The sequence below is a fragment of the Pelodiscus sinensis genome, chromosome 16, assembly GCF_049634645.1.
Source record: "Pelodiscus sinensis isolate JC-2024 chromosome 16, ASM4963464v1, whole genome shotgun sequence".
Classification (NCBI taxonomy): domain Eukaryota; kingdom Metazoa; phylum Chordata; order Testudines; family Trionychidae; genus Pelodiscus; species Pelodiscus sinensis.
Window position 1 is genome coordinate 16,930,597 of NC_134726.1, and position 24,103 is coordinate 16,954,699.

The 24,103-nt window shown below is 42.5% G+C and overlaps 1 protein-coding gene and 1 long non-coding RNA gene across 3 annotated transcripts in view; one reads left to right on the plus strand and one right to left on the minus strand.

The window, feature by feature from the left end:
* The window catches only part of SHISA9 (shisa family member 9), a 353,976-nt gene that overhangs the window by 285,213 nt on the left and 44,660 nt on the right, over positions 1-24,103 (minus strand). The gene's annotated exons all lie outside the window — the stretch shown is intronic.
* Positions 11,513-23,823, plus strand: LOC142818542 (uncharacterized). Its single transcript, XR_012896048.1, has 3 exons — positions 11,513-11,602; positions 18,754-18,924; positions 23,546-23,823. It is a non-coding gene; the product is annotated as an uncharacterized LOC142818542 (long non-coding RNA).

Here is a 24,103-nt window from a genome sequence, read left to right on the forward strand (position 1 = left end):
TTATTATTTCTGTATTTCTCTGTTATTAGGTTAAATATTTTGCATGAGTAGTTTTAATGAGGTACAGTATAGAATAGTGAAGATAAATTCCAATTCTATAGTATGAGACAATATATTCTTGTAACATTTAAGAAAAGTTTTGTAAATGAGTTCCAATTAGGGATGTTAAAACCTAGTCAACTAGTTGACTATTCGATAATTCTTGATAGGTGGAAGGTCATTTGACCCTGTAGCAATAGCAGCACAGTGACTGTTCGGTGCATTCAACACTCACGCTGCACGAGAACTGCTTTCAGTCTGGCCTCGGCACCAACTCTAGCCTATTCCTCTCCAGCTCGAATTGCTGCATACATTTGAACTCCTGATTCCTGACTCCTGGCTATAACCATTGGCTTACCACCTGACCATGCCTCTAGTTCAAAAAAGCAAAAAGGCACTCTTAAGCTGTGTGTTCATTAAACGGAAGACTGACACTGCTGCAATCGATCTTCTATATGTTTAACTGGTTAACTGGCCCACCTTTATATCCCTAGATTGGTGCAGTGGCACTGATTTAGTGGGTTGGGTGAAGATGCGGTATGTTGTTGACTTCAATAGTCCTCCTCGTCAAGAGATGGAAGGTAAGTTAGAAGGAGACACAAAATAGTGGTAGACTCCGCATTCAGTCAATGTTATCAACTTTAGTGACAAGTGAAGACCAGCCCTGAATCTGAGATTCTTTCTCTCTTAACTAAACTATTGCATTTTAAAAACAAAATGTGTAAAATTTCATCTGTTGTATATGGTTTCTTGGTTGGTAACAGCAATTATATCTCTTTTGTGTCACTACACTAAGACCTATCTTGGCTCATAAGCAGGAAATTTACTGGCATCTTTTCTTTCAGCAACAATTGAAGACAGAATTAGGGAATGCTATAGTAATTCTTGATTTTTCAAGTAATATGTGGATAAATGAGTATCTAAGTTCTGCTTCTTGGTGAATCTTGAGGAATTTACAGGCAATTAACCTTTTAAGAAAGACATACCAATGAATTTTTAGTAATTACTGAATCTCAGACAGTGCTGTCTGATTTCAAGTACTACTACCGTTACAACTATTATGAAGTTGTATATATTGATTTGAGACTCTTCTGCTTCTCTCAGTCATGTTTTATGTATTTTTGAGAGTCCTATTTCTCATTCTCTCAGCCAAACAGATTTTTAATTCTGCTAAGATCATGAACTTCCAAATCAAACACAGGATTTGAAAATCATTTTTGTTTTCTGTTCCTCCAATCGCAACACTCATCTTTTTGCTGTCTGGGAAGAATAATATGTGTCTCAGGTGGCAAGGGTAGTTCTGACAAATTGTTTAAATAACTGAATCATAAACCTCCCTGCCTCCCCCGCCCACCCCTTTACCCCCCTCCCCCAGCTTCCATGCTGCCACCACCCCTCCTCCATTTGTTTATTTCTAGGATAAAAGAAACAAGATTGGGGGAAAAATTATTTGTGGACTTTTTTTAAAAATGTGCTATTTTGAATAGTAATAATTCCTTCTGTCTTTGAATAAATATGTTTCCATATCCAAATGGAAAAAGCATACTTTCAATTTATTTAAAGAAGAAGACTTACCCAGTGTTGCTCAGGTCCTTAAGTCAAATATGTTTTGTCTTTCTTCATTTAAATCTTTGCTCAGGAAGGCAGGGGGGTGGGAGGTTGAAGATGAGGTGTATATTTATAGAATATCTTCTTGTTTCCCTCAATGATCTCAAAGCAACAAAATAATTGTCCTAATATTTTACATTATTTATAGTCTAGCTACACTGTTAAGTTCTGTGTGCTTCAAATAATTTCCTAAAGTCTCTTATAATCACAAATGTTTCCTGTTTACTTTTTCCTTCTCCAAACAGATTTGTTATTAATTGCAACAAATTCATCTACATCTATGAAACAGTAATGGATCAGAATCCAAAACACACCCTGTGAGGACAGGCAGTATACTCATAACAGAAAATCTATAGGTAACTGGTGTAGCTTCTTTTAATTGCGATCAATTATTTGCCTCTCAGACATTTGCACAAGGTAAATTCAATGTTTAAATCTGCACAAGTTTTAACTACAATTTGGCCCTTTACCAGTAGCTCCATCATGCATAGACAAAAATAAATTATCCTTATCTTGGCTTTGAAAAGCTAGTTTGTCACTTATCACCCAGAAGTGAGTAATAAATTTATAACATACACTGCCATACCTACTGATAGTTTAGGTAATGGATTGCAGATCTAGCATCAGTTAAATGCTAATACTTGTACACTGTAGCTACAGTTACCCAGCTTTAGAAGAAACTGCACATTTTGTACTGGGTTTGGAGTTGGTCATTTTGTTCTTTACATAAGAACTGCCAGACCATAAGAACGGGTCAGACCAATATGCTGTCTTTTGACAATGGCCAATGCCATTGTCTTGATGGAACAGATAATCATCAAGTGATTCATTTGTCGTCACTCATCACCAGCCCTGAAAAATGAAGGCTAGGGCCACAATTTGAATTGAATGCCAGTTAAGTCTAATAATTACCACGTCCACTAATATATCCAGCACAAGGGGATTGTGAATTCCACACTAAAATCTGTAGTTGGCCAAACAATATTATGACGATGCTAATCACTGTCACATTTTCACTGTTATAGAAGAGCTGAGTATCTTGTAGCCAATATTCCCATCCTTTCATGGAAACAAGCTACAGGACAAAAAGATATGCAGTTGTAAAGATAAAAGAAGAAACAAGGCCCCAACAGATATATAAGTATGAAGTCAATGGGAATCACATAGCCAAAGTACCTTGTGATTTTTTTAAACTTACCTCAGAATGTTCTAATAAGATGGAACATTGAGTAAAAACTGCACAGAATGGTCTGATATTTGGGGATTTTACAGTCTGTCAGATGTATGCATTTACAAAACACCATACTAGCCACAATGGATGTAGAAGCTCTTTATACCAAGAGAATGGTCTATAAGCTGGCCGGAACACTATCCCTAATGATGCCACAAGACACCTGGTGCCTGACCTATGTGACTTTGTCCTCACCCACATCTATTTTCAATCTGGGGACAATTTATACCTTCAAGTCATCAGCACTATTATGAATACCCAAATGGTCCCACAATATACCAACATTTTTATGGCTGACCGCGAACAATATTTCCTTAACTCTTGTCCCCTAGCACTCCTCCTTTACCTACACTACATTGATGACATCTTCATCATATGGACCCACGGGAAGGAGACCCTTGAAGAATTCCACAGGGATTTCAACAATTTCCACCCCACTATCAACCTCAGCCTGGGCCAGTCCACACAAGAGATATGTGATGGAGGTCTATAAAATCATGAGTGGTGTGGAGAGGGTGAATAAAGAAAAGTTATTTATTAGTTCCCATAATAGAAGAACTAGAGGACACCAAATGAAATTAATGGGCAGCAGGTTTAAACTAATAAAAGAAAGTTCTTCTTCACACAGCGCATAGTCAACCTGTGGAACTCCTTGCCAGAGGATGCTGTGAAGGCTAGGACTATAACAGAGTTTAAAGAGAAGCTAGATAATTTCATGGAGGTGAGGTCCATAAAAGGCTATTAGCCAGGGGATAGAAATGGTGTCCTTGGCCTCTGTTTCTCAGAAGCTGGAGAAGGATGGCAGGAGACAAATCGCTTGATCATTGTCTTCGGTCCACCCTCTCTGGGGCACCTGGTGCTGGCCACTGACGGCAGACAGGCTTCTGGGCTAGATGGACCTTTGGTCTGACCCAGTACAGCCATTCTTATGTTCTTATGTTCTTATGTAAGAGATCCACTTCCAAAATGCTACAGTGCAAATAAATGATAGCCACATAAACACCACCCTATGCCAAAAACCTACTGACCGCTAGTCTTACCTACATGCCTCTAGCTTCCATCCAAGACACATCACATGTTCCACTGTCTACAGCCAAGCCCTAAGATACAATTGGATTTGCCCCAATCCCACAGACAGTGATAAACACCTAAAATATCTTTATCTGGCAATTCTTAAAACATAAATACCAACCTGGGGATGTGAGAAAAAAGATTGACAGAAATGGACAAGTACTCTGAAGTCAACTGCTTCAAGACAGACCCAACTAGGAAAATAAGAGAACACCTACAGTCCCCAGCTTAAACCCCTTCAGCATATTATTGACAATCTATAACCTATCGTGGAAAATGATCCCTCACTCTCACAGGCCTTGGGAGACAGGCCAATCTTTAGATCATAGAATCATAGAATCACAGAACTGGAAGAGACCTCAGAAGATCATCAACTCCAGCCCCCTGCTCTAGGAAGGACCAATTCCAACTAAATCAACCCGGCCAGGGCTTTGTCAAGCCGAGACTTAAACACCTCTAGGGATGGAGACTCCACTACTTCCCTAGGTAACCCATTCCAGTGCTTCACCACCCTCCTAGTGAAATAGTTTTTCCTAATATCCAACCTGGACCTCTCCCACCACAACTTGAGACCATTGCTCCTTGTTCTGCCATCTGTCACTACTGAGAACAGCCTCTCTCCATCCTCTTTGGAACCTCCCTTCAGGAAGTTGAAGGCTGCTATCAAATCCCCCCCTCACTCTTCGCTTCTGCAGACTAAACAGACCCAAGTCCCTCAGCCTCTCCTCATAAGTCATATGCTCCAGCCCCCTAATCATTTTGGTTGCCCTCCGCTGGACCCTCCCCAATGCATCCACATCCTTTTTGTAGTGGGGGGCCCAGAACTGGACACAATACTCCAGATGCGGCCTCACCAAAGCCGAATAAAGGGGAATGATGACATCTCTGGATCTGCTGGCAATGCTCCTCTTAATGCAACCTAATATGCCGTTAGCCTTCTTGGCTACAAGGGCACACTGTTGACTCATATCTAGCTTCTCATCCACTGTAACCCCCAGGTCCTTTTCTGCAGAACTACTACTTAACCGGTTGGTTCCCAGCTTGTAACTATGCTTGGGATTCTTCCGTCAAAAGTGCAGGACTTTACACTTGTCCTTGTTGAACCTCATCAGATTTCTTGTGGCCCAATCCTCCAATTTGTCTAAGTCATTCTGTACCCTATCTCTGCCCTTAAGCGTATCTACCTCTCCCCCCAGCTTAGTGTCATCCGCAAACTTGCTGAGGGTGCAATCCATCCCCTCATCCAGATCATTAATAAAGATATTGAACAAAACCAGTCCTAGAACCGAACCTTGGGGCACTCCGCTAGAAACCGACCGCCATCCTGACATCGAGCCATTGATCACTACCCGCTGGGCCCGGCCTTCTAGCCATCTTTCTATCCATCTTACCGTCCATTTATCCAATCCACAATCCCTTAACTTGCTGGCAAGAATATTGTGGGAGACCGTATCAAAAGCCTTGCTAAAGTCAAGCTATATAACATCCACTGACTTCCTCATGTCCACCGAGCCAGTTACCTCATCATAGAAGCTAATCAGATTGGTCAGGCACGACTTGCCCTTTGTGAATCCATGCTGACTATTCCTAATCACTTTCCTCTCATCCAAGTGCCTCAATATGGATTCCTTAAGGATCCCTTCCATGATTTTTCCAGGAACCGAGGTAAGACTGACCGGCCTATAGTTCCCTGGATCATCCTTCTTCCCTTTTTTGAAGATGGGCACTACATTTGCCTTTTTCCAGTCATCCAGGATTTCTCCCGATCTCCACGACTTTTCAAAGATAATAGCCAAAGGCTCCACAATGACATTTGCCAACTCCCTCAGTACCCTCAGATGCACTAAGTCCGGACCCATGGATTTATATACGTTTAGCTTTTCTAAATAGTTCCTAAACTTTGTCTATAGACAAACTCCCAATCTGAAGCAAATCCTTTCCAGCACCTACACATCACACCTTACATACACTCTCCAAGGAAACTACTCCTGCAACAAACCCTTTCTCCAAATCTGTCCAAATAACTATACAAGTGACACCATCATAGGAACTAACCACATAAGCCACGCATCAGAGACTCATACAAATGCACATCCCCTAATGTGATAAATGCCATCAAGTGCCAGCAATGCCCCTCTGACATGAATATTAGCTAAACTGGACAGTCTCTACAACAAATGAACACAAATCAGACATCAGAAATGATCACACACACAAACCTGTAGGGCAACGTTTTAACCTACCTGATCACTCAATCATGGATTTAAAAGTAGTCATTCTTCTACAAATGAATTTCACCACTCAATTACAGAGAGAGACTGCAGAACTGGAATTCATCTACAAATCTTATACTGTTCCCCAGGACTTGAAGAAAGATATTAACTTGTTATTGCACTACTGCCTTTAACATTCACATTTTCACATAAAAAACTATGAACTGGACACATCCAGCCCACTTAGCTTCATTAACACGGGTCCTAAAATTGACAGATACTTCTATTGTTGTTATACAGGTTGGACCTCCCTGGTCCGACACCCATGAGACCTGAGCAGTCCTGACTCAGGGAGTTTGATGAACCAGGGGGGGTCAAAGCGCCCCTCTGGGATACAGGGGTACCCAAAGACTGGGCTCCCCTCTCCTCTGCTGGCCTCATGCTGGGGCACCCAGGGTCAGCTTCCTCAGACTCTCCAGTCACCACCAGCCCCACTGCTACCAGGGATTCCCCCTACCTACTGCCAGCACCACTCCCGCCAGGTTCCCAGTAGAGGCCAGGGATTCCCAACAGCTGCTGATGGTCCTGCTATCACTAAGATTCCCAGCCAGGACCGGGGATTCCCTCTGTCACCGCTGATCCTGCTGCTGTTAGGGTTCCCAGCAGGGCTAGGGATTCCCAGGGCTGGACTCCTCCACCTACCAAAGGATTAGCCTCTCCTGGCCCAGCTGGGGCTCCCCAGCACCCAAGGGAGTCCCAGCTGGCTCGTGCTCCTCACCTTCGGGCTCTCTTGTCCACAGCTGTTGCTGGACCAGAGAGTCCCACATTTGGGAGGTTCCACTTCTATACACCTTGGTTTCTGTTATTTCCACTCCAACTCATCTGATGAAGTGAGTCTTACCTATGAAAGCACATGATAATATATATTTTTGTTAGACTCTAAGGGTATGTCTAGACTACATGGCTCTGTCAACAGAGCCATGTAAACTAGTTTACCCGGCATAGGCAAAGATGCGGGGATTTAAATAATCCCCGCTTCATTAAAATAAACATGGCCGCCATGCTGTGCCGACGATCAGCTGATCCGGCACAGCACGGTAGCCTAGACACAGATCGGTCGGCTGGGGAAGCCTTTGCCAACCGATCCCTTATGCCTCGTGAAACGAAGCTTACAGGATTGGTCGGCAAAGGCTTCCCCAGCCGACTGATCTGCATCTAGGCTACCGTGCTGTGCCGGATCAGCTGATCGTCGGCACAGCATGGCAGCCATGTTTATTTTAATGAAGCGGGGATTATTTAAATCCCCGCATCTTTGCCTATGCCGGGTAAACTAGTTTACATGGCTCTGTCGACAGAGCCATGTAGTCTAGACATACCCTAAGGTGCCACATGAATATGCATTATTTCCAGTTTTATCACTGAAACTACCATTCAAATAAGTAAGCTTTCATCTGATAGGATAAATTCTGTGCTTCTAAGAGAGAGCCAACAGCAGCCCTGAAAATGTGTTTATTTTCATACTTGCATGGGTTAACTCAATTTTTGAGGTTTTTTGGAAAATAAAATGAAAAGGTACATGCTTCATTTAAATTATTCCTCTTGACTGGGGCTGAAGATGAGGAGTTCAGTATGCAGGCTTGTCTAGAAAGAGAGGACTGCCCCAGTCTTCTCTCACCACAGCAGCATGGGGCCAGGTGAGAAGTACCTCTTCATAGCTGCTGCAGCTCCAGTGGGCACAGCTGGGGGAAGGGCACATGTCCCCCAACTAAGGCAGGTCCAGGTTCAACTGCCCCCTGCACTCCCCAACCAGAGTGAGGAATGCAGCAAACTGTGTACGTTCCTCTCACTCCCTGTTTAAGGAAGGGGAACAATCAGCAATGTCCCTTTATGAATTGGGGAGGGGAGATCCAGCCCCATCCTGTTCTCCCTAAAGGGTGTGGAAGGTTTGGGACTGAGGCAGTCCCAAAGGGGACGGCACCTCCAGCCAGTCCCTCTACTTGTAAGAAAGAGGACAATGTAGTCTGCAGACTTAAATTTCCGTGTACAGAATAGGGGTCACGACTGCAGTTTTTTTTCTATAGCCTGATATAGGTCTTCATTTGAAAAAAAAAATCACGCTTTCAAATATTTAGACCCAGAACATTTCAGAAAAAAATTGTCAGATATTGAAAGGAAGAAAAAAATAAAGCTATATATCTAAAAATTCATGGTCCATTTTGGTTAATTTCAGTCAGAAAATTTTAAAATTGATACATTTCATGCTTTCACCTATTTAAATCTGTAAATTTATAGTATTGTAATTGTAGGATCCAAAAACAATTTGTGGAGGGGGCGCAAAGTTATTATAGATGTGATTGTAATACTGCTACCTGGGCTTGTCCATTGCTACTAGTAGCCACATTGCTTCCCCCAGAGCTAGGCAGCTGGAGAGCAGTGGCTGCTAGCCAGGAGCTCAACTCTGAAGGGAGAGCCACAGGTGTGGGAGGAAGAGGAATGGGGCAATGTTCCCTCTAATCTTTTCCATCCATGAGGGGATTTTTTCCATCCATGTGTGGAACAAAATATTATGTGCACCGAGGCATGTGCAAATGTACACCACCAGTAAACACAAAGAACCTAGCTGTGGGTGCTCTGCTAATAAGCTGGGTGTCATCTGGATCTCTCCTGAACCGCTGCACAAGCACTTACAGGCATGGGGGGCAGTGACGCTGCAGCAGCCCCAGGTTTTAGGCATCCCAGCCCAATGCCCGTATCATTCAGGGTCCCAGTCACCATCTTTGTGTCTTTCTGCTCTAGGTCCTGTTTGGCCGTGGATCCCACTTGGCTGCTAGCTCCACACTCAGCGACTCCACAGCCAGCAGCTACCAACCCAGGGTCCCACTCAACATCATGCCAGGGATTCCACCACCAGCCTCAGGGTCTCAGCCACCAGCCCAGCATGTGAAGTGACAGCTGCCAGCCATAGCTCTAAGGGGTAAAAACTGTTCTTGCACAACTGGACAGAGCGTCCACCAGCAGCAGTGCAGAAGTAAGGATGGCATGGTATGCCAACCTGACTTCTAGGCTGCCGCCTGGAGAGCTGGGCTCTCAGACAGCAGCCACCACTCTCCAGCAACCCATCCCAGAAGGCAGCAGCACAAAAGTAAGGATGACTTTGTATGGTATTCCCATGTCTACATCTATGCTGTACCTGGCCTCTACACATGGGTGGCTGGCCAACAGCTCCTGCTCTCCAATCACCTGGCTGGGAAGGCAACTCAGAAGTAAGGGTGGCAATACCACAACCCTCCTAAAATAATCTTGTGACCCCTCTGCAACTCTCTTTTGGATCAGGACCCCCCAATTTGAGAAACACAGTCTCCCCCATGAAATCTGTAAAGTATAGGTTAAATGCATACTACAGGCCAGATTTCAGATGGGAAGGGTAGATTTCATGGTTGTTGGTGTGTTTTTCATGGCCATTAATTTGGTATGGTCCTAATCATAGTATTAGATTGGTTATGTTGCCTACTCATGCACGTAATGCACACACATAAACATACAAGTCAATGGCATGCAATTTTCTAATGAAATACATAGGATAATTCTGGAAAAGGAATGTGGAATTCAGGAAAAAAAGAATGTGAGTATGCCCTGTGATAAGGTGGACAAGGCCTGGCATCCCTGCTGGAGGCCTTTCAGGAACCTGGCCAGCACCAGGAGCAGTAGATCGGTCCTCCAAGCAGAACAGAGGGGCAGCCTCTGCTACAGCCAATCAGGGTGAAGCAAGTCTGCTATAAAAGAAGCTGCTAGGCCAATGCCTGTCAGTTCCTTCCTGAAGCTTGACCCAGGCAGACCCTAGGATTGATTGGGTAACACCAGTACTCTTGACAGCTCTGAGTGGGAGTTGAGTGTAGTACCTGGTTGGAGCCAGGTCCTGCAGCTGAATGTAGCCAAGAAGCTAAAGGCAACCCTGGACAAGAGGAACTCAACCACAAGGCACTAGAGAAGGGATAGATGGAACAGCATCCTGGGGAAGTGGTCCAGGGATGTGACAGCAACTAATGACTTTGAAACTCAGCAGATAACTGCTACTTACAGGGTCACTGGGCCAGGATCCAGGGGAGTGGATGGGCCGATGGGCCTGTGGTCCCTCCCCCCACACCACACCCAGGGGATAAAGTAAGAGGCCTAACCTCAGACCACTTACTGGATGCTGTCTTGCCCACAGACAGGCAAGTAGAGACTGAAAGACTCCCCTCAGCCACCAAGGAGTGCCCATGTGAACGGCAGAACCTTTTACATGCTCACATCTTGAATACTGCATATAGATGTGGTTGCCTCATCTCAAAAAAGATATACTGGTATTGGAAAAGGTTCAGAAAAGGGCAACAAAAAAGGTTAGGGGTTTGGAATGGGTCCCACATGAAGAGAGATTAAAAAGACTGGGATTTTCAGTTTAGAAAAGAGGAGACTAAGAGGGGATATAATAGAAGTCTATAAAATCATGACTTGTGTGAAAAGTGAATAAGAAAGTTATTTATTTGTTCCAAAAACCTAAGAACGAAGAGTCACCAAATGAAATTAATAGGTAGAAGGTTTAAAACCAAGGGAAGTTTTTCTTCACACAGCGCAAGGTCGGCCTGTGGAACTCCTTGCCAGAGGAGGTTGTGAAGACCAGGACTTAAACAGAATTCAAAAAAGAACTAGATAAATTAATGGAGGCTAGGTCCATCAATGGCTATTAGCCAGCATGGGTAGGAATGGTGTCCCTAGCCTCTGTCAGAGTCTGGGAATGGGTAAAGGGAGAGGGGTTGCTTGAAAATTCCCTCTTCTGTTCATTCTCTCTGAGGCATCTGGTATTGGCCACTGTCAGAAGACAGGATACTGGGCTAGATTGACTTCTGGTCTGACCCAGTATGACTGTTTTTATGTAAGAAACCAAATTGTGAAGAGCCTCTGAAGTGCTACAAGGCAAAACTAATATATCTGAAACTAAATTAACTTGATTTCAGGGTATGTACAGATACTGACAGTTACACCACTTTGAGAACTCTCTGTATATTAATATGCATACTGCAACAGGGTCAGGTCAGAGGGTTATGAAAGAGTACTAGAAGGAACGTATGTGAGCTTTAGACTAAGTAGGTCTCTGTTCACTGGCTAAACTGGCAGGAGCTGGCCTAGAACCAGCAGGAACTTTCCAGAAGCAGTCTGGACAATCAGGTCAGTTAGAACACCCTGAGTTAATTAGGAACCTTCCAGAGCAAAGGAAATCAGGCTAATCAGACTACCTGGGACCAATCAAGAACCAATTGAAACTGGTTTAAAAGGGCAGCTCCTTCTGTTAGGTGGCATACAAGGAGGAAGGAGACAAAATGCTGTGAGTAAGATGTGTTTGAGTGAGAACTGGATGTTGCAAGGCAGGACAAGTGTTGGAGGATCAGGTACCAGAGGAAAGGTACTGGGAGAGCTCATTTAGGGAAGTGGCCCAGGAAAACAGTTGCCAGACAGGGAATAGAACAAACCCTATCTGTTACTGCTGTTTTAGGGTCCCTGGGCCAGACCCCAGAGTACTGGGAGGGCCCAGGTTTCCCCAGCCCTCCTCACGGGACTTCAGAGTCTGCCCCTGGATATGGAGACTGGGACTACAGAGAGGTTTCATCCCCATATTATGGACTAGCCTGTGATTAGTATGGCTCAGTATGCTTTGAACTGTGACTCTAGTAAAAAGAGGCAATGTGGTGGGAAACACAGGACCCATGGGCACAGCTATAGCTTTGCCTTTTTTTTCATTAAATAACAAACTCTAATCAGTGCAGAAGTATGTTACTCCTAAATTATGCACCACATTAGACTTCGGCTTTCACAAGTTAGTGGACGCTTTTTCTATAAGACCTCTTACAATCTAAAACTAGGCAGCCAGCCAAAAGTCAGTGACTCACAGCTTTTGCAATATAGCAGTGCTGCAGATCTGCCATGTTGTTCCATTCACATTAGTGAAAAGACAATTCAACCTACCAGTCCTTTATGACTATGAACAAGAACCATCTGAGTTTGTTAGTTAAACCTGTGTAACAAGCAAGAAGAAGACACTTATCTCTATTTAAAAACAAATCTGAATTTACGGGACTGCCTTGTCAAGAGTCTGCAGTGTTTGCCTTGGGCTTTATTATTTGTGATGGTTAGGACCATCATTATTACACATTGCTAGGCTGAAAATTGCAAATGAGGTTAAACCAAAATCCCACTACGAACACTCATGATTCCCAGGGAAATTCAAATCCAAATCTGATACAAGCCTTGGAGGTTAGGCTCATCTCTACTGACAATTTCTGGCTGGACTTAAGGTAAAACTTCCTTCATGTTTACAGTTCAAATGTAATATACTGAAGCACCAAGGCAATTCTGATGCTGAATCTCAGTATATCCAAATATTGATACCAGTCTGGAGTGGTACAAACATTTCTCTTCTCATGGGCTTTTCAACAATCCCCTTCATTACTCATCCTTTTCCTGATGTAAGTATAGGTAGGTGAATTTTTCAGAATAGTTACCATGACTATGCACTTGAATATTTAAATGCATAATCTATGTTGAAATTCTATTGTATTTGCTTTCTGCGAACATTCTAGTGAACAAGGTTAGTCACAATTTTTATGGAAAAAGTGGATTTCAAGAGAATATTAAACAATAGCAACTAGCAATATAATAAATTTCAAATTTGTAAATGGAAGCATTAGTGTATGTCCTATCAAAATTATTCAAATTTCAAATGCACATAAAATTATTCAGAAATGAGAACAGACCAAGGATTATTTACAAATTGTTTACATTGATTTGTTTAAAAATATCTGCCCTCAAATCATTCCGAAACAGAATGAGGTGAATTCCATTGCCTAAACAGAGGTCTTAATACTAATGTTTAACTCCCAGCCCAAAATATTAGCTATTGTAGAACAACCCCAAACACATCAAGACTCTGACCAATGGGCTTTTGGTAATGGGTCCTGAGGTAGATTGAAACTGCTGAGCTATTCAATAGGAGAGATCTACATTAGAGTTGAACTCAGAGGAATGCAAATGCAGATGAGCAAAATTGCAAATGAAGCGTGGATTTGAATTTCCCATATGCTTCATTTGCATAATCGCGGATGGCCACTTTTCTGAAATAGTGTATTTCGAGAAAACAAATGTGGTCCACGCGGGGTTATTTCCCTTCGAATTAACCCTTACTCCTCAAATTAGGTTTAAGGGTTATTTCGAAGGATGGGGTTTTTCTTGAAATAACCACGCGTGGACCACGTTTGTTTTCTCAAAATATGCTATTTCGGAAAAGCAGCCATCCATGATTATGCAAATGAAGCATGGAAAATTCAAATCCTCACTTCATTTGCAATTTCGCTTGTCTGCATTCCCCTCTCAAAGGAGGAATGCAATGTAGACATACCTTCAGGCTGTGTCTAGACTGCAGGTTGTTTTTTTTAAAAAAAAGTAGCCTTTTTTTGAAAACTTCACCTACATCTACACTACGGCCGCATTCTTTCGAAATTAAGTCGAAAGAACGCGGCTTTTCTTTCGATGGCGGCAGTCCTCATTTCATGAGGAATAACGCCTTTTTTTCGAAAGTGATCTTTCGGAAGAAGGCGCTATGTAATGCAAACTGTGCTTTTTTGAAAGAGCATCCAGACTGCCTGGGCGCTCTCTTTTGAAAAAGCAGCTTGCTTTTTCGAAAGTACTGATTGTAGTCTAGATGCTCTTTTTTGAAAGAAGGTTTTTCGAAAGTATCTTTCGAAAAAGCCTCTTTCAAAAGAGGCTTGCAGTCTAGACATAGCCTCAGGGCTCGTCTACACTGGCCCCTTTTCCGGAAGGGGCATGTAAATTTCACCAGTCGTCGTAGGGAAATCCGCGGGGGATTTAAATATCCCCCGCGGCATTTAAATAAAAATGTCCGCCGCTTTTTTCCGGCTTTTAAAAAAGCCGGAAAAGAGCGTCTACACTGGCCCCGATCCTCCGGAAAAAGTGCCCTTTTCCGGAGGGTCTTATTCCTACTTCGAAGTAGGAATAAGACCCTCCGGAAAAGGGCACTTTTTCCGGAGGATCGGGGCCAGTGTAGACGCTCTTTTCCGGCTTTTTTAAAAGCCGGAAAAAAGCGGCGGACATTTTTATTTAAATGCCGCGGGGGATATTTAAATCCCCCGCGGATTTCCCTACGACGACTGGTGAAATTTACATGCCCCTTCCGGAAAAGGGGCCAGTGTAGACGTAGCCTTCAGTGATTATATCCCTTTGCTCACGCAAAAGGGAAGCCCATTAAATAACTTTGCTCTGGCTCCTATTTGTGGATTTTTTTTTTCCCAATGTTTTCCAATGTAATATGGTCCTAGAATGCCTTCCACCTTCTAGAAAATTACTGCCAACATGATATAGACCAGTGTTCTCAACTAGTGGTACCCTTAGGGCTACTTGAGAGAAGTCTGGGGGGGTACATCAAGACAACTGAAATTTGGAGAACTGAACTTTTGTTTCGTTTTACAGAGCTTTATTTTTGTACTTTTTACACCCAAAAGTGTCATTGCCCACCCAGCTACAATTAAGTGGTTTAAACAAATGTGTTGCAATAGTAGGGGGGGGGGGGGAAATCATCTGAAAACTGTAGGAACTGGGGGTACTTATAATTTTTTTTAAAAGGGATACTTTATAAAAGGTTGAGAAACACTGATATAGACCAACAGTGGGCAACCTGTGGCCCACGGACCCCCTGCCTGCCCTGCTCTCACATGTACCTCGCGCACTGAGGCATCGGAGCATCGCACTTCCTACACATTCCCCTTCTCTCCCAGCACTTTCCAAGGAGGTCCCCTGTCCCAGACCTGGAATGCCATGAATTAGCTGTTTGCTGTGTTCTAGCTCTTGGATGGAGAGGAGGAGCAGGGACAGAGCACAAATCGGGCAATTCACAGACTCCAAGGGCTCGTCTACACTGGCCCCTTTTCCGGAAGGGGCATGTAAATTTCACCAGTCGTCGTAGGGATATTCAAAGTAGGAATAAGACCCTCCAGAAAAGGGCACTTTTTCCGGAGGATCGGGGCCAGTGTAGACACTCTTTTCCGGCTTTTTTAAAGGCCGGAAAAAAGCGGCGGACATTTTTATTTAAATGCCGCGGGGGATATTTAAATCCCCCGCGGATTTCCCTACGACGACTGGTGAAATTTACATGCCCCTTCCGGAAAAGGGGCCAGTGTAGACGTAGCCCAAAAGAGCTGGGAAGGAGGGGGAAGAGCAGGTACGTGCAGGGCTCCAGTGCCACAAAGCTCAAGAGGCTCAATGGGGGAAGGGGGATGGATGGGGGGGCGGGGCTACAAGTGGAACCCAATGGGCCACAGGTTGCTGCAGCTCACTGAGATGGAGGGCCACCTCATAGAATTTAAGGTCAGAAGGGACCATTATGATCATCTAGTCTGACCCCCCTGCACAGTGCAGGCCACAGAATCTCACCCCCCCCTTCCTAGAATAATCCTCTCACCTATATCTCACATATTGAAGGCTTCATATACTTTGAAGGCCCCAAGATGCAGAGAATCCTCCAGCTGTGATCTGTACCCCATGCTACAGAGGAAGGCGAAAAACCTCCAGGGCCTCTGCCAATCTACCCTGGAGGAAAATTCCTTCCCGACCCCAAATATGGCAATCAGTTAAACCCTGAGCATGTGGACAAGACTCACCAGCCAGACACCCAGAAAGTTCTCTATAGTAACTCCTATCATCCCTCCATTGACCTATTTACCTCTGATAATGAATGGTCAATTAGTTACCAAGATCATGTTATCTCATCAAACCATCTCTCAAAACCACCTACGCAGCCCACCCACTATTCATGGTTGCCCATGATTCTTCCCTGTGCTGTTGGCATAAAGGGTATAACTGGGATATGTAGAGTGTCACCCATTGTGGGTGTTGGATTTCAATTTGGGAAACCAATATAGTACACAAGCAGTCCAGCATGCAAGGTGTTTTAAAGACACATCTACTCCCTCTATAAATTGCATTGTGTGTTGTCTGGCCACAGGAAAGAATCTGGATGATACTCTTTAATAAATGCTTTGTCAGTGTTGCCATGTCATGTTTTTGTTTGTGGAAAGAGTTCACTCCTGATTAGGATCTACAGATTATGACATTTTACTTCAAAAGGACTTTGCAAAGTATTAACATTAATAGACTCATTAATAGCACGCATAATACAAGGTAAATATAATTTAGTTTGAACCCTATTTGTATTTAATGACATAACAGTTATCAAAGCTCAGTTACTCCAATTAGAACTTACTCTAAGACAACGAATAACATTGCTGAGCATCTTCAAGGATGAGGGCCTAGGACAAATGGTTGCTTAAACTGATTATTTGCATGTCTACGTTCCTTATTCACACATCCTCAGGGGAAGTAGCTGGATACTACTGATCCGCCTTTTAATAGATTATCTCAGTATTTTGTGGAGTACTAGCAAATCCTTCTAATGCAGTTTGTAAATGTATCAAAATTATGGTTCCCATATATTTAGTGCAGGCTTTTCTTTTGGTCTTCATCAAGATGTCTCTTGCTACAGAGACTTTAATATTTTCCTTCACATTCAAAGCCACTGGCCTGTGGTATGGAACTTATAAACTATTTGTTATGATTTGCTTCATTTTAGACTTTTACAGTCAATGAAAGCAGGGCTTCAGCAATTTAATTTCTTCTAATAAAAATGCATGATTATATAGCTATTATTCATTTGCATGCGCAGCTTCTTTGAAAAGCACCACATTTTAGGAGTGATATTAATTTAACTAATTGTTATGCACAAATGGAGAAGAGTTTTAATGGCCACCACACTAGAGTTTTATTTTATTATAATGACTTAGTTTTGTGAAGTCTATTCAGAACAAGAGAAAGGAAGGCGGAATGTTTTATTGCTTTCTGCTTCAGGCTACCAACATACGCGTTACAACTTCTCTAATCTCTTGTTGAAATATTGATGGCTTGTTTCTTTACCACTTCTAGAAAATGGTCCTTTGCTTAAATAAGAGGTGTGACAGGAATGTCATACTAACATCTTTCAGTTTGTAATACTAGGATGTCATCCTATATGTACAGTTGAAAGGAAGTTTTATTCCATTACTCTACAATTAACTACAGTATTGAGGGCTCATTGTAGCTAGTAATATCCTCCAGCACTCTGGCTGCATAGCAGAACCTACAGAAAAGACCACTCTGCATCAGAAGAACAAAAAAGAAACCTAACCCTGACAAATCTTTGCCAGTCAATACCAGAGCTACTCAATATACAGAGTTGTATTTTATTCTCTCAGATGTAAAGTTGGGCTCATTATACTAAAGGGCTATGTCTATACTGCCCCCATTTTGCACAAAAAATATGCAAATGAGGCAACACGTGGAATATCGCTGTGCCTCGTTTGCATAATTAATGAGGCTCCATTTTTGCACAAGAATCTTTTGTGCAAGAGCCATTCTTCCTGGAAAAAATGCAGAAGAATGGCTCTTGCACAAGATGGGTTTTTTGCACAAAAACGGAGCCTCACTAATTATTCAAATGAGGCACAGCGATATTCCATGCTTCATCTCATTTGCATATTTTTGGCGCAAGAGGCTATAATGTAGACATTGCCAGGAAGTTTGGCTGTGCAAGTGAAGAGATACAAAATTACCATTTTAAAAAAAGAAAGAACTAATGTATTTCTGAAATGCTTGTTCTAAAGATGCCATACACAGAATATATACTGCTCTGGCTTAAAGGCTTTATTGGCAGTTGTAATCACTGTTAAAATTCATGACTGGCTTCATCACCGATAAATAATTGGGCCACTCTAAACTCATGCTGATAAAAGTTAACACACCAAGATGTATTTCCTCCTCTTAAGATATATAAAGTGTATACATAGCTATAGCTGAAATAATTCCACAGTATAATGGAATAAGTGGTGTTCTTTGTGTGACACATGTATGGATAGCTTATCTATATTATGGGAAAGGGTGTGATCCTGAGGCCATTCTAGTCCCATCATAATATAAAGCAACCTTGTGGTTGTACTAAGATATACTTGACTGTCCACAGCCCCAATGAGTTGTGTTGGAAGCCCGGGATTGCTGAGATATAGTGATGCCCTGGCTGCACACTAAAGTGGAAGGTTGACTTAAGATATGCAACTCTAGTTATGTTAATTACACAACTGTAATCAACATATCTTATATCACCATCCACACAGCAGGAGGTCGATGGGTGCAAACGCTCCTGTTGGCTTCCTTTACTCCCTGAGTGGAGCAAGAGTACTGGCGCTGGTTGGGGCATCCTCTGAATTCGATTTAGTGGGTCAATGCTATCGCAATCGATCTTCTAGGGTTCAATTTAGCAGAGCTAGCGAAGATCCACTAAATTGAACCTTGGAAGATCGACCGTGACAGCAATGATCTTCTGCGTAGTACAGACGTGGCCTTATTTTCCCTGGAATGCCACTCCCTGCACTGCCAATGTGGGGAGGAAAAGTGATGTAATAGAGTCTCTACATCCCCAGTCAGCTAAACTGATTTTCTGGCTCTTTTGCTTTATCACAGCACAAAGCAACTGGTGAGCCCCTGAGATCTGGACCGATAGAATAAGCATGTTCCAGGGAAAAAAGTAAAAACTTCAATACCAAATTAATGGACAATGAAGAAGGAAACTGCCTGAAGAGATTAAAAACCAAACATGGCTTGACATCTGAAAGTCACTTATTGAAAATTTAGGTATGAACGCAAAACCCTATTTTTACCTTCTGCAACAGTGTTTCTGTAGCATCTTCTGTGCAAAATTGTAAAATAACAATCATGATAGGCTATATATGTAAATCTGGCTAATACACCCAGACTACACGACAGCATAATATACAGATAATGCAGCTTTTCTTCATAAAGTAGGACAAAGATGCAGAACACTGAAAAGACTAGTATTGTGGAGAAATTATTGAGCTCAACAAAAAATTATTTGGTGGTTTTTATTAGAGGCTTAGGACTGGGATAAGATTCTGTGCTGCATCTCTAAGAGGTGTATTTTAGGGAAGAATAGCTAAGGTGGCTTTAAAATCTCCAGATTCTGGGACAGAGTCACCTCCAGTATATATTATGGCCTTCCTATGGGCAGCAGTATTACCCAGTATCTCTAGCACCATATTCTGTGGTGTTTCTCCTTCTCCTCCAGCCCTGCCCTCACTTGCCCCATAAACAATAGTCTGTGACTATCTTCCCAGATTCCTGTGTTGGTGGATACTTCTCCACTGGATCTGGGGCTTAAGAACCCATTTTCAGGCAAGTCCCTGCTCCTCCCCCATCCTTCCTAGTGGTCTCTCTCCAAAGGCTCTGGAACTGGTCTAGGAAGCTGCTGAAGCTCCTGTTCAGGTTTCATCTGTGTGCTCAGAATGCAGTCAGAGTTGCTGGTCAGTGCCTGCTGCAGTGTTGTGTGCCGCTGGCAGCTGGGGCTCAAAGAAATGTAAGAAGTTTTGCTGCAACAAGCAGGGGCAACATTCAGTAGGGGACCAGAGAAAGCAAAGCCAAATCTGAGAAATGTTGCAATTACAGATGTAAGCAAATAGTCAAGTAGTTGACTACCCGACAAACCTAAGCTTATCAGGTAGTCGGGTTGACTATTTGACTACTCACATTTCCCCACCCCCTTGCTGCCTCTGTATCAGAGACAGCGTGGGGGGGAGCAAGAAAGTGATGGGAGGAGCTGGCTTAAATGCAGGGTCCTCCCCCAACACCATCTATGCAGTGCCCCCCCTCCCCCCCCCTGTGCTGTTGCCTCTATTAGAGGCAGCAGCATGGGTTGTGGGGAGCAGACGAGGCTGCTGCAAAGCAGCCTCTGCCTACTGTGGACTCAGGCTTTCTGCGAGCAGAGGCTGTTCCACATCCCACAGAGCAGCCCCTGTTCACAAGGGAATCCAAGTGGGGAGCTCTTAATACATTTAAAAGACAAAGCTACAGTAGGGTTAGCTCCCAGGGCTGGGAGCTAACCCCACTGCAGTTCTGCAGTTCCCTCCTTATCAACTAATCGAGTAGTTGATGGAAGTTCCATCGACTACTCGATTAGCTGATTAAACACAATTTAACATCCCTGATAGTAACCTGACAGGTGTAGTCATGAGGGACTGTAGACAAGTCTCAAAGAGTCACTTACCATCCTGTCCTGGCTACAGTGTAATAAAAAGGTGTGTGGTAATCTAGTGAACCAGAGTGTTCCACTTTGTGAGATGTGCAGGTAGAGAAGCCTGCCATTTTGAAGCTGCCCACAAAGACTAGGGAAGAGATTACAGGTGCAGTGTGCCTATGAACTGTCACATGATACCTTCTTATGTAAGAAAATAATTTGTCCTGCTAAGCCTATTTATTGCACCTCTAATAAAAACAAAAATATTGGTGGTGACACCATACATGGAACCTACCATACCCTTTCATGTTCTTGCATGAAATGTATACAAAGGAGAGATCTTTATAGATTTATAAGAGGAGTTGGATCAGAGCCTTCAGTAAGTTTTAACATAGACAGCATAGCATTTGCCACTCAGGTCTCTTATTTTGAATCATTTTGTAATGAACTGCTTTTATGTGCCTCACTGCCCTCTACTGGATGGGATGTCAGACCTGCTCGTTCATATTTATAGTTCCCCTTTATCGACAGCTTGTGTAGTTCTTTTAAGATTGAGACATGTAGTAAAATACTGTCTTATGTATATGTTTTCCATAACCAGACACAGCATAGAATCAGACATGCTCAAGAATTTCCACTTGTCTTGCCCTGTAATTGCTAGCTTACAAAAAGTGTATATACCCAATGTTACTGATAGTCAATGGGGCTTTTTCTTTAGCTCAGCTGGAGAAAGATTTCAAGTAGAGGACAATGAATTGTAATTTCAATTCTGCATGTGTGCAATACAGTTGACTGGTGTCTTCGTAACTAAGGTGCCATGGTTTGTTAGAAACTGACTCTCTGTAATGAAGTCTGATTTACCCATGCCTAGTTTGTATGTGAAAAATCCTCCCATTACTATTCAGAGTCTACATGTGACTTTTCACCCTTTTCTCTTGTAATTCTACCAATATTTTCTTGTTGAAAACACTGCCATGACCCTGCTGCAATTGGAAACACTAAATTGATAGTGATATTAATCTAGTTTCTGAATAAACTAAAGTCATAACTATCTTGTTAAAAATGTATGGCACATGCCCTTGGAACTGTTTAATTAGTATTTCTGAATACATCTTGATATTCAGTGGAACTGCCCACTGCATTAGAAAATTATTGCACTGGACATATTTCAGGGTATACTTAGCACTCATTAAATGAAATTGTTCAACTAGTCTAAATGAAATCTGTTTTATGAGGGAATATCCTGGGTATGTTTTGAATAACAGTCAATTTTGGGGTTGTGGGTTTATTGTAAAATACATGAGGGTAGAATTAGAGAGAGAGAGAGACTCCTAATTTAGATAATTAAAATAGCTATTTCCTTTCAGATTACTATGGGTATGTCTAGACTACATGGCTCCATTGACGGAGCCATGTAAACTAGTTTACCCGGCATAGTCAAAGAAGCGGGGATTCAAGTAATCCCTGCTTCATTAAAATAAACATGACCGCCGTGGTGTGCCAACGATCAGCTGATCTGGCACAGTGCGGCAGTCTAGATGCAGATCTGTCAGCTGTCATGAAACGAGGTTTATAGGATCGGTTGGCAAAGGCTTCACCAGCCGACAGGTCCACGTCTAGACTGCCACGCTGTGCCGGATCAGCTGATCGTCGGCACAGCATGGCGGCCATGATTATTTTAATGAAGCGGGGATTATTTAAATCCCTGCTTCTTTGACTATGCCAAGGAAACTATTTTACATGGCTCCATCGACAGAGGTATGTAGTCTAGACATACCCTGTATTAATAAGTGTGTGTAAAGATGGTGGCTTTAGCAAAAAGATTTAGTATCTATGCAAAACTAGATCAGAGGCTGAAATTTAATTCTGGATCAACAGATTGAATAAAAATCCATTGTATATTTAAATGTATAAATTCCTTCTGCAATGTAAGCAAATGTTTACTTGACTCTTGCTGGCATTTGTAACGAGTTAAGTAACAGAAAACAGCAAATACAGCTTTCAGTTTCCACTGGTTAATTTTAGGAAATTTGTATCAGACACTGTATGTAATCTTAAACCATGCTTGCACACTTACATTTACAAACAATAAAAGGCATGATATTAAATAGGCAGGGGATTAATCACTATTCATGTTTTAAATCAGAGTAATGACAATTAGCACATTTTCTGTATGACAGCAACTTAGAGAAGGTCATCATTCTTTTGGGGGACACACCTCAAACAACAACTAAATGATAAAAGATAATGAAAGTTACTTTACATCATTTACATAGTGTATCTTTCTGGATTATTGCCTAGCAATGGCACTGGCAGAAGTCCATTTAAAAAATACTTGTAACACCACAGGCTTGCAAAGTTATTTTTATACTGATGTCATCCAGGTAAAGAAAAATAGTGATTTTCTGCTTTTTGAGGTAGACCATAGCTACTGCCAATATTTCTGAGAATACTCTCTGAACAGTAGAGAAACCAAAGGGTAGAACTGCATTTTGATAATGGTTGGAACCTAAGACAAAATGGAGAAGATGTCTGTGAGTGGGGTGAATTGAGACATAGAAATAAATGTACTACAAGTCAAGGGATGAAAATCAGTCCCCTGATCCAGTGTTAAGATAATAGTGGCAAGTGTCACCATCTTAAATCTCTGCTTTTTTTTTTTACATATTTGCTAAGGGCTCTGAGATCTAGGATTAGTCACCAACTCCATTCTTCTTCTTCTCTAAGAAAATAATGTGAATAGAAGCCCCTGCTTCTGTATTGGGAAGGTATAGACTCTTTTGTGCCTAACTGAAAAAGATGTTGGACCTCCTGTTGGAGTAGTATATTGTGAAAATGCTCCCTGAAGAGGGATGGAATAGGGGGGTTGGGTAGGAGGAATAGACATGAAGGGAAGAGTATATGCTGATAGATGGGTTTTGCAAACAATTCAATCTGATGTTATGAGTTGCCAATTGTGATAGAAGGGAAGGAGACAGTGATCAAACTGCTTTTGGTGAGATGATGACACTGGAGAGATTAAGTGGCTTTCCAAGCCCTTGACAGAAGCCTCAAATTTGTTCATTCCATTGGGAGGCTACTTTGTGGTTTTGGACAGCATGCAACGATGCTGAGGTCTATTACAGTTGTGCTGAGGTTGTTGGTGGTCCTGTCTTTGGTTTTGGTGGGTATATGGTGGGTACCTTGGTCTAGAATAAGGATGGCATCTGAACTCTACCCTCTTAGGTGCTGGCATGTGGATCCCAAGATCGGAGTGTGCCCCTGGAGTCCTTCATCATGCGCAGGACTTCATTCATTGTAGCTGGGAACAGCTTTTCCCCCTCAAATGGTAGATCCTCAACAACTGACTGGATCTCAAGGCAAGGCGGCTGAGTTGAATAATCATTTCATTACATCTCATTACTACTGCAGTCGCCATATCCGTAGTGTCGAGGGCAGCCTGTAGTGTTGTGCATGAAATTGCATGGACCTCAGTGATGACTGCTTTAAACTACTGCTTTTTTGCTTCTAGAATGTCATTAATAAAGTCATTAAATTTGGAATAATTTTTGCAGTCATTTACTCAGAAGGGCAGCATAGCTTCCTATTCTAAAATGTAGCATGGAGGAAGTGTAGACCTTCCTTCCCAATGATCCAGTCTTTTACTGTCTTGATCAGACGGTGTGGACCGAAAGTGCTGCTGCTTGTTCCTCTGGTGTGCTACTTCCACAACCAGAGAATTTGGAGCAGGATGAGTAAAGAGAAACTCAGAACCCTTTGGAGGGACATAATATTTCCTTTCCA